Source organism: Branchiostoma floridae, chromosome 8, assembly GCF_000003815.2.
Source record: "Branchiostoma floridae strain S238N-H82 chromosome 8, Bfl_VNyyK, whole genome shotgun sequence".
Classification (NCBI taxonomy): Eukaryota; Metazoa; Chordata; class Leptocardii; order Amphioxiformes; family Branchiostomatidae; genus Branchiostoma; species Branchiostoma floridae.
The window spans coordinates 102,595-114,470 of NC_049986.1; the positions used below are offsets into that span (position 1 = coordinate 102,595).

General features: G+C 39.6%; 1 protein-coding gene across 1 annotated transcript in view; it reads left to right on the forward strand.

Annotated features, from left to right (window-relative positions):
• The first annotated feature begins 5,048 nt into the window (after window positions 1–5,048).
• The window catches only part of LOC118420946 (cytochrome P450 2U1-like), a 19,440-nt gene continuing 12,612 nt past the window's right edge, over window positions 5,049–11,876 (forward strand). The window contains exon 1 of the mRNA XM_035828041.1: window positions 5,049–5,236. The gene's annotated coding sequence lies outside the window, so the exon portion shown is untranslated. The remainder of the gene's footprint in view (window positions 5,237–11,876) is intronic.

Consider the following 11,876-nt stretch of genomic DNA (forward strand, 5'->3'; position numbering starts at 1 on the left):
GGCGGCCATCTTGGATTTTCAACAATGACGTCATGAAATAAGCGTAAATTATAAATTTTAAGTCATAAAAGTTACATTGAATTTCATAGTATTTGATTATTGTCAAAATCAGGTGTAGTTTACCAGGAAAACCTTGTTTAAATTGAAAGTGTCAAATTTTGGCAAAAATATGCCTGTTAGAATATGGTTGCCATGCCAACGCCCAAAAATAATAAACTTACTTTATTGATCAAAAACTTTTGCGAACAATATTTTGTGATAAATTACCAAGTTTCGTAGCTTTAGCTCAAGCCGTTCATGAGTTATGTGACATAAATGTTGCTGAGGGCCTCAAAATTCCCCTATCTGGTCGGAATAGGTTTAGTGCAAAACGTGGTCCTTCTGAAATTTTGCATCAATTATGATAATGAGTTAGAATTAGCAACATCTTAACCCTATCTAGACCGGGCTTTTTTGGTATACCTGGGAAGGGGGGGGGGGTTCTTTTGACCCCCCCTTCGTAATTTCAAAACGGCTTGTGTTACGATCACCAAATTTAAAGGGAATAATGTTCTAGTAAAGTTTTATATTTTCTGTAATTTTTGTATCGTTATGACGTAATATGTCGTAATTATGACATCATAATGTCATCTTTTGGGCTAAAATCGTCTAAATATGAAATTTAAGCAATACTTACAGGTATTAAACAAAACGATGACTATAAAGGTTACATTATTGGTGTCTAAGTCTGCCAAGTCTTTTGATGCCGATGACGACGACACTGACGCCTATATGACGTCAAAATGACGTCATTTGTCCGCCATCTTGGATCGACAAGCTTGAATTTTCTAAAATACGATTTTTTTCACATACAACCCCAAAACCCAATAAAACTGGACTAAAACGGTTCAAGTAATCGTGTTTTGTAAGAAAATAAAAGGATCTTGGATTTTGACTCAAACTCAAAATTACACAGAATGTTAATTGTATAGATAAAAAAGTTTGGTCTAGCAATAAAACCTTGATATCCTATAATTCAAACTGAAATTACTAAATTTGGTAAATAGGCCTGTCAGAAACCCGTTGCCATGGCAACAGGAAAAAATTACAACTCAATTTTTTTTTGCTGAATTGTTGCCAACAATATTTTTGGAAAAGTCACTAAGTTTCGTAGTCATAGCATACGTTGTTCGGCAGTTATATGACGTCAAAGTTGGCGCAGGCACTTTTAGCGATGGGGTCTTCTGTACATAGTCCTGTGTAGCAGCAGAAGGTACTTTACAGCGTGGAGTGCGCCACGGGCGCACACCAGTGAGAAGTTGGTCTGGTTCTCTTACGACAAAACGCCTGACGTGCGGCACTTTGGGAAATGGCGGCTCAAATTGCCGATTCAATGTTCCTGCATAACTTTGCCTCTCAGACATGTCCAAACATGCGCCGTCAATTTTTTTTTCCATGCGGAAACCTTAGAGGGGCGTAAAAGGAAGGCGCCTAATCTTTCTCTGACAAATCTTGTCGAAAATTGACTGAAAGACAGTCACTTTCAGGGTATGTTCGGCATTGTTGTATGTCATAACTTTGAGATGATATAGATAATTTCTCCACGGTGGTCACAAAAATTAGATTCAATGCACAGGTAGGTAGATTTGTCACAAAGATGATGCCGAAAACCGCACTAGTTGACCTCTCCGGAAAAAGAGAGAGAGAGAGGTCCGAGAGTGCGCTCCGTCCTTGTCAGTCCATAGGCTGTAAGCCAATGTGTTGTCGTCGTATCGCCCGTGCTGAACTGCCCGGGTTGGTGTTTCGAGTGTGTCCCAAAATTCGCATACATATCTCTCGGGATCACCCGAGTGGGTGCTGAAAGTTCCAAACGCGAGTACCGAATGATGCAGAATATAACCGAAGTGCGATTTTGCGACAAACGCCGACTGACGGCACGCCCCCATTGCAAACAATTCCTGTCGCAGCACTTGCGTAATCGGAATTTTGAAGGAGCTAATCGTATACACACCAAGAGATCTTCAATTTCTGAAGTTTAACCTAAAACACAATTCATAACTTACATATGCACCCTTGGAACTCCAGATATCTTATTTAAAGTAAAAACGTCTAATTAGTGGACTAATTCTATTAGTGGACACTGTTATTGCAGTTGCTGTAAGCTTTGTTGATTCGTATGAGAAAATACTGTAACAGGTCCAAGCTGAGCTGGACAGTGTCCTGGGAACAGACCATGACGTGCCCACTGTTACATCCTAGAATGTCGTCTATCCTAAAAGCGCTTTTAGGATAGAAGCGCTTTTAGGATAGACCGGCATCCAAAATGTGCTTCTATCCTAAAAGCGCTTATGGGATATCCAGAACACGTCGCAAGCGAGGAGCGCATTCTGGATATCCTGAATGCGCTTCTGTCGGAGCGCATTCAGGATAAGCCGGCGTGTTTATCCAGAACGTGCACTTGTGGGAGGAACTTAGTGTCTTAGGAGGCGGAGACTATCTTGTATGTGATTTTTCGTAGTCAACCTGAGGCCGCCATCTTTGTTCTCCCACGAGCCTGTCACTTCCGGGTTTGATTGTGATAGAAGATCGCATATACTTACACCAAATCAACGTAGTTTGCATAAACCAAATCATTTTTGGGGACTCCGTGGCCCGATCTAACCCTCACATAATCACGTAAAATCTAGGTTAAGCCGTTGCTTTATAAACTGCGTATTTCCATCACGTAGATTACGGCAGGTGTCGCGAGGTTCGAACTAAATATGGAAACTTTGGTGTAATCAATCGCCAGAAGTGACCGCTGCCATTTTCTCGCGACGTGTTGACTGCATGGACCCAACACACCGAGGTAGTATCGCTATCTCCGGTTCGATAGTTCGAAACAAAACCAGAAGCAGCAAACCATTAACAAAGTCAACATGCACAGGAGAAGACAGATGTCGGCCGCCTTCGACAGGAGTGCATTCAGGATATCCAGAATGCGCTTCTTCGCTTGCGACGTGTTCTGGATATCCTAGAAGCGCTTTTAGGATAGACCCAGATTTTGGATGCAGATCTATCCCAAATGTGCTTCTATCCCAAAAGCGCGTCTAGGATATCCAGAATGCGCTCCTTCGCTTGCGACGTATTCTGGATATCCCAGAAGCGCTTTTGGGATAAAGCACATTTTATCCCAGAAGCGCTTTTTAGGATAGACGACAAGATACTTTTCTTGTTAGACGAACATCTGCTTCTATCCCAGAAGCACTTTTGCGATAGAATACAACCTGGGAACTGAATGGCTTGGGGAATTGATCAATGTGCAGCTGGACGTTTTCACTGACTGTCATCATGTTTTATTACGGTACATTTTGTAATACATTTTATATGATACATTTTGTAGTACATCAATTAGATTGATGAAAATCATATAGTGAGAATTAAAAGGACAAAATAGTGTTTAATCTGCATGGAATTAAGTTTGATAAATGTCCCATTATCTGTGTACACTGTATACAAATTGTATTCAGCAGTGTATAATTACCTCTGTGCATTAACTTGCAATAAAGATAACTTCCATTAGAAGATTTGTCATCTTTTCTTTTCATATCCATGAAGGAGAAATAAAAGCTACTATACAGTACGACAGGGCTTTGAGAAATTTCATCACTAACTAAAAAGACTGTTGCAGATATATATCATCACATCCAGTCCCTCCATGCTTTTATTTCAGAAACAAGATGTCTTGAATAAATGACTCTAAATGGTGGAATTCAGCCAGCATTCAGCGCAATTATCGCAAGTAGACTGTCGCGACGTCTCGCGATCGCGAGGTCGAACCAAATATGGAAACAATTGCCGCTTGCGGTCCTGTCAATCACCATGATTGACGGCGACAAAGAAGCGCGTCTGGGATATCCAGGATGCGCTCTGGCTTAGGGCGCTTTTAGAATAGAAGCACATTTAGGATGCAGGCTTATCCCAGAAGTGCTTCTATCCTAAAAGCGCTTTTGGGATAGAGCACATTTGGGATAGTACACCCACCCTGGCCCACAGGTCCCAGCTCCCATATACCGAGGCTACTGTCATGGAGATCCAGCGAATCAGGGTCATCGCTTCCCTCAGTGGTCCTCACACTGTAACAGAGGACACAACTTTCCGAGGCTATGATATCCCGCAGGAAGGCAGGTAAGTTATTTATAAATCGTTGCTATCTTCGTTATGGCTCGCTTAACATTGACCTACACCGCAATGCAACACTTGCACATGCGCACTCGGAACTGTGGAGGTCATTACTGGGTCATAGATAAGAGAGGTAGATGTGAGGATTTCTTCATGTTTCAATTGAGTAATCATAAACAAATCAGCTCTTTATGGGTTTCAATCGCAAAATGATGTTTTCACAGTCATACCATTACGGCTCAGACACCGAAAGTTATAACGAAATGTGTTTACTGTACATTCTCTTCAAAGATTCTTCCTAACCTGTGGTCAGCTAACATGGACCCGGAGTTCTGGCCGGACCCAGATAAGTTTGACCTCCGAAGGTCCCTTGACTCTGACGGCAAGGTGGTCTGTATACCGGAATCCTTCATGTCATTTCTACTGGTAAGCGGCTTCAACCCAAAGTCCAACAAAACCACAAGGAATGTTTTGAACCTTAAAATATCAAGATATTCAAACAAGTTATTAATGTCATCAAAATGTATTGTCTGTAATGTTGTTTCATTCTTTCTTATTACCTATTCTACAGGTCACTGTGTCTGCCTCGGTGAGCAGCTGCCTCGTTTCTTGCCTCCTGAAACACTTCACCTTCAAGTTGCCAGAGGGCGCCTTACGTCCAGTGTTGCAAGAAATTTTGGTCCCAAGAGATTTTTGCGCTGTTGGGTATTGTGCTGTTGGGTATATAAATTATATATGTGTATTTTTCTGTGACACAGTGTGCATGTGTGTGTGTTTGTGTATATACATATGTGTGTGTGTGTGTGTGTGTGTGTATGTGTGTGTGTGTGTGTTTGTGTATATACATATTTGTGTGTGTGTGTGTGTGTGTGTGTTGTACAGAGGCAATGTCAAGGACGGTTGGCCCAAAACACCGTAAGATATTTCGCCGTAGGCTATAGTTTGGCGTAGCGTGACTGCGCAAGTTGGGTTACACCCTGTCTATACTCTGTCTACAGCACAGATATCTGTACGTTAACTTGTTTACTCCTGCAGACCAGTTTTGACTCAAGCAGCCAACAAACGTGTTACAATTCACTACGGGCAATCAAGCAAGGTAAGCTAGACGTTCTGTTGGTCTATATCAGTCTAAGTACGCTGAGTATAAGATAGATTTGCAATTGTCAGGGGAGTATTGCCACCGAAGGGTTTGATCGGCCAGGAGGGTGAATGTTTCCCTTCCCGCGGACTGACTCTCCTGGCCTAATATGCCCTTTTTTGTCAGATTCTAAGATCCATGCATGTCCCCTTAGGAAAGCCTGGTGAAGGCTAACGGTCTGATCTTTGCTTGCCTGTTGGCCAAACACTCTGGAGGAGGAAACTCTGTATAACTGTGAAAGTGGGAGGGAACTGGCGCCTTTGGGAGTTACACTGTGTGTATTGAAGTTCATCGGAATGTGAAACATATTTGAAAATAGGGATCATTCGGTTAAAAAAATTGATCAGCTCATCAGGCTACTTACTGACGATCACAAAGTGGTAAAAACACTACAGAGCCGAATCAAGCCAAAGCCGATTGTAAGGTACATTGACTTGTGACCTGTCAGTCCAGGTCTATATAACTTATGATTTATGGCCATTGAGGCCTTTCAGGCTCTTTTGCGGGTGTAAACCCTGCTGAAAACTCACAAAGTTTGTCTTTGGGACGGTTTTGTAATCAAGTCAAAGCTTACGGACATGACGATTGAAGTAGATTTGAATTTGTGATGTTTTTCTTTACTAGTTATGTCGTAGATGTGTGAAGCGGCTTGGTCTGACATACATGTGTCATTGGGCACGTGTAACCTTCCTGAACCTTGCGACAATCTGTTTAAAGTACCGCCCAGGAGTTGTTTGTCCCGATGACAATAAGTCATGCCTTTGGAAGTTTTTATGTACCCTCTACACTTTCTGACCGTCTGGAATAAAATGTTCATTTTGCGTTGAGATCATTTTCAAGAATCTTGAGACTTATTAAAATGATCTCAAGATTCTCACGAAAAATCTCAAGATTGACTCAATACATCTCAAGATTTACCACAAAATCTCAAGAATTTTGAAAGAAATCTAAAGATTTTTTTTAATTTTCAACGAGGCTCTAAGACCCTCGCTGTGGTCGATATGATCCAATGAGTACCAGAGAAGTTTTTCACAAAATCAGCAATGTAAGTTTAAGCTGTAAGAGGCTACAAGCATTTGTCCAAAGTGCTATGCTCATTCCAATAATAATCTGCTCGCTGTAAGTAATATTCTATAAATGGTTATTTCTGACCAAAAATTATTGTACGGCGATTAATAACCGTATAATAGTAACTAATTATGAGTTATTTGTCAATTTTCTTTAATGCTCGTAATTTTCAGACAATTATGTATTTGCCCAAAAGTTATGCCTTGTCACTTTATTACCTTTGCCAGAATAGCCATTCTGGCAAAGGTTATATTTTCGGTCCGGTTGTGTGCTTTCCCCCCGTTTGTGTGCAGCATAACTCCAGATGACTGCGACGGATGCGGCTGATATTTGGTGGGTGGGTAGGGGTCTGGAGAAAGAAGGGGGAGTTCGATAATGGGCCCCCTAGCGGCTTGCTAAGGTACTGCAACGGACCCTGCATGCTTGATATCTCGCGTATTGGACTTGCTGCGGTCGTGATTTTTGAGCGGTAGGGACCCTTTAAAGCAGAGAGTGACTGCTGCGAGTTTGGGCCCCCTAGCGGCTTTCCTGGAAGTGCAGGCGCCGGTTTACTTGCAAAATTTTGTCCGTGGACAGCATAACTCGAGAAGATTTCGACGGACGCTGATGATATTTGGTGGGTGGGTAGGGGTCTGGAAAACGGAGGTCAACTTCGATGATGGGCCCCCTAGCGGCTTCCCTTGGTACTGCAGCGCAACTTCCGGGTGTGTTTTCTCATCTTCTAAACATGGTATGGTCACGAATTTTGGGTGTTAGATAGCTCTTGTGCTCAGGAGTGAGTGACATAAGTTTGGGCCCCCTAGTTGCCCTTATTCTTGGTCTACAGATTATTAAATCTCATGTGTACATAGCATGTACACCCCATCATGTATAATGTACTGTCCCTATAAACAATTTTCTTGTAATCTTATCGTCTGGTTTATAGTCGGGTTGACCTCTTTTGCAGCAACTATGACCTTTGGGGTCACTTCTTGTCAATCTTGCACTTTAGGCTTGGGCATGACGTAACCATTACACCCAAATATAGCCACAGTTCCAGAATGGCTATGGTTATGTTTTGTGCTTGTGAGTCTATGTGTGTGTGTGTGTGTGTGTGTGTGTGTGTGTGTGTGTGTTTGTGTGTGTTAACAGCATAACTCAAGAAGCCTCGGATGGATCCCGATAATATTTGGTAAGTGGGTAGGGGTTGGGAAAACGAAGGGCAAGTTCAATAATGGGCTCCCTAGTGGCTTGCTAAGGTACTGCAGCAGAAACTCAATTTTCTATATCTCGTGTTCTGCGATGTTTAAATGGTAAATAGCCCTTGGGGCAGAGAGTAAGTGCTGTACGTTTTGACCCCCTAGCGGCTTGTTTGGAACTGCAGCCGCCGATTTCCTTTCAAACTTTGGAGGAGAATAACTCGGGAACGTGTAGAAGGATCGTCATGATTTTTGGTATGTAGATAGCCCAAGTAACAATGTACATGATGAAATACTAATTATTCAAATCAACAGCTAATTTCGTAATTTCATGATAGGACTTTTAAACTTGTCACATATATAGATGAGAAAGAGAAAAATATCAATGCATATTAATTATGCAATTGACCTCATTTGCATAATTAATGAGAAAATATGAATGTGTTGACGGATCGTCATGATTTTTGGTATGTAGATAGCCAAAGGGAAGACTTACATGATGGACTTCTAATTATGTAAATCGACAGCTAATTTGCATAATCAATGAGGAAAGTTTGTAAATCTACTGCATTCCATTATAGGACTTTCAAACTTGTCACATTTGTAGCTGAGAAAGAGAAATGTCAATACACATTAATTATGCAAATGTTGATCTCATTTGCATAATTAATGGAAAAATATGAACGTGTCGACGGATCGTCATGATTTTTGGTATGTAGATAGCCTAAGTAAAAACTTACATAATGAGATACCAATTAATAGCTAATTTGCATAATTGATGAGGAAAGTCGATAGATACACTGCATTCCGTGATAAGACTTTCAAACTTGTCACATATGTAGTTGAGAAAGATGGCAGAGAGTAAGTGGTGTATGTTTGGGTCCCCTAATGTCTTTTCTTGAACTGCAGATGTCGATTTTGTTTCAGACTTTGAAAGAGAATAAGTCAAGAATGAAAGGATCATCATGATTTTTGGTATGCTCATAGCTTAAGTGATGCTTGATACAATTTGATATTAATAGTGTAAATAGGGATCTAATTTGTATAATCAATGGCGAAATTTTATGAACCAACTCCAGGCATATAAAATAAAATGTAATGAGTAACATATTTATGTATACAGACATCATTCTACATAACAAACCTGGTTTATTTGGCAAAGTTATGTGTTCGTGGAACTCTAGTATAGACTGCTCACACAAGACATCCAGAAAGTATTGCTCTGTTAAACGGTTGTTTCAATCTGGGCACAAGACCTTCTAATAACATTGTTAATTATATTTTTTTAACGAAAACATAGAGAGTCAAAATTTTTCTTTTTACAATCTTTTGAATATGTGTGATTTTCATCAACTAGCCACATTTTGTTGACAACAGATAGTTACACTAGAAGTTACGTGGCTCGAGTGGCCAACACATGGGTGTCATATGCCTTAATAAGGTTGAAATGACAAATTTGGAGACTTTTGCTTTTCATACCCATTTTGGACATGTGAGATTAAATATAACTTTGGTGTAAAACAAAATGAAAATCCCAAAATGAATCATTTGATGAAGTGCATACCAAAAGTGTTGAATAAATTACATCATGTGGGCATATGTCATAGGCATCCACATACGAACATTCAGGACATATGGTTTCAATGGTAGCCAGGGGGTGGGAGCCCCAGTAAACTAAAATGGCTGATTCTGAGGATATTAAGATAGGGCATAGAAGCCGGGACATTTACATTTGTAGTCTGAAAATAGCCCCAAACCACAAAATCAAATCAAATCATTCAATGTGAGGTATGCCAAAATCGTCAACATGTTCGATTGTTTTTATTTAATTTACCAGGGGTGACAAATCGGCATTGTATTGGTGGTTTTCAATGTGCCTTGGGGGGGGGGTGTAACCCAAGACAAACATGTACATACATGTTAAATAGAATAATAGGTAGCATTGAAAGAGAAAATTAACCTTAACGCAATACGAATCAATACAAATGATAGCAACTTAGGAATAATCAATACATAATATCATTTTACGATATAAGTAAATCAAAATTTAATATTGACATAATATGACTAAAAACATAAGGCCATGTTGATTTGATTATATGGATGGCATCCTCTGGGAACTCCAAAACTGATGCGAGCGAGCGAATAAAAAAAAGTTTGGCCAAAAAAAAAAAGTTGCCTTCAGTATGAAATCAAAATGGCCAGGAAGGTTGAACATAGGACTTAACACACTTAGTATGGTATACCAACAGTTAGGTGTAGGGACCAGTACATCATACGGGTGCAAAACATTTTTATTTTCTTCTTGGACCAATCCGAAAAAAAAGACCTGAAAAAAATCAGAGGAACAGGTTTTGCCAATTACGAAATGGACACACTATGTCATCATGCATTTTGGGTCTTACTTGGGGCTAAGAAGACAACAAGAGCGAAGTCAAGTAGATTTAATAGTCAATTTTACCAAGTTTCTACAGTCAAAGGTACAGAGACAGTTAGCCTTCATTACATGGAGATAGGATTTTAAAATGCCAGTGGGAGTCGGATAATCAACCGAACAGATTCCTTTGTAGCAAAATTGACCAATTACCATTACTTTGAGTATTGCCAGTTCTCCAGTTTCCACAGACAGCAAGGTCCAGGTTCAGGTCCGGACCTGAAAATGATCCTCTGGACCTGAATATGACCTTTACCTGAATTTTCTGTACTGGTACCACCCCTACCAACAATAGATTTTTTTCTTTCTGTCCTTTCACATCTTATTCTTTGACTTTAGATTTATTTGGGCATTCTATGGCATTAGTTATCTGTTTTCTGATACTTCTATCTAAGGAACATTTCTGCTCATTTTACAGCTGCTTTGCACAATTTATTGTGTGGTCGAAAACTTTTTTTTTTTTTGGAAACGGCCGAAAATTGGTGCGAGCGCGGATGTCATCCATATAATCAAATCAACATTGCCTAAGTAGAAAGAAATGATAGGGGAAATGAATGAAATAACTACGGCGTCAAGCCTCCAGTTTTAAGAGCTGATGTCTGTAAAAACCAAGCAAAATCAAAAAAAAGTTGGCCAAACTGAAAAAATCAATTTTCCTTAAATTTTGTGTGGTGGTAGGGCCTTGGTCCAAACCTACAAAAATGGCAAAGTTTTAGATCTGCAGTAAACAGTTGCCATGGCAACGGCCATTTTTCAAAATGGCGGATTTTCACCAAGGGAAGGCCTTAGTCGTGTACAAAATAGACCTTCTTTGGACTCCTGTAGCCCCCACAAATTAACAGATATTTTATTGATTCTCACATATGTTATTACCCATATTCTAATAAGAAATGATATATAGTGATGCTCGAAATATTTTTGTAGTGAGGTGCAGCAAATGTTTAAAAGTGATGTGTTTTCGTGAATTTCCAAAATTGACAAAATCCATTTTTTGACCATTTTCATTGACCATTAGCTCATTAAAAGGCAAATCAATTTGCTTGATTTTTGGCACACTTATAGTTTGGACCTCTGTATACATCATATGTAAAAAGAAATTTGGGACTTTAACGGAACGGACCGTGGTGACCCCGAGAGTAAACCATTATTTCCATTTCAAGAAAATCGTAACCATAGTATTATTCCTGGAAAAACAGTCATAGCTTACCAAAAATCAATCTCAGTTTCATTTTATGTAGCAGAGACACCTACCTATCACTTATTAAAGCAGGGTCGTTCGAGATTTTTTTTTGTAATTGCCTTTGAAATGATTTTATTGAGTTTTTTTGGTCATTTTTAGACCAAAAATGTATATTTTGGCCCCAGTACCCTGGTATTACAACCAAATGACCTGAAATTTGGTATAGAAATGCCCTGGACATGTACACACATGGGTTGATAACTGGTTTGCCATATAATAGAACAAAATGCTTAATTTTGTGATTTTTTGGTGCCATTTTTGGCCTAAAAAGTACATTTTTGGCCCCTGTACCCTGGTTTTACAACTAAATGACCTGAAATTTGATATAGGAATGACGTGGACACATGCGCACATAGATTTAATAATAATATTGGCATACTGTGCAACAAAATGCTAAATTTTGTGATTTTTGGTCATGTTCTTTTTACAAAAAGTACATTTTTGGCTCCTGTACCCTGGGTTTACAACTGAATGATCTAAATTTGGTATAGGAATGCCCTGGACATATGCGCACATGGATTTGTGATTTTTTTTTCCATTTTTTTACTACAAAATACATTTTGGGCTCCTGTACCCTGGTTTTCCAACTAAACTAATCTGAAATTCGGTATGGGAACGCCCTGGACATGGCTTTAATAACACTTTTTGGCAATTTACAATTTACGAAAATAACACTTT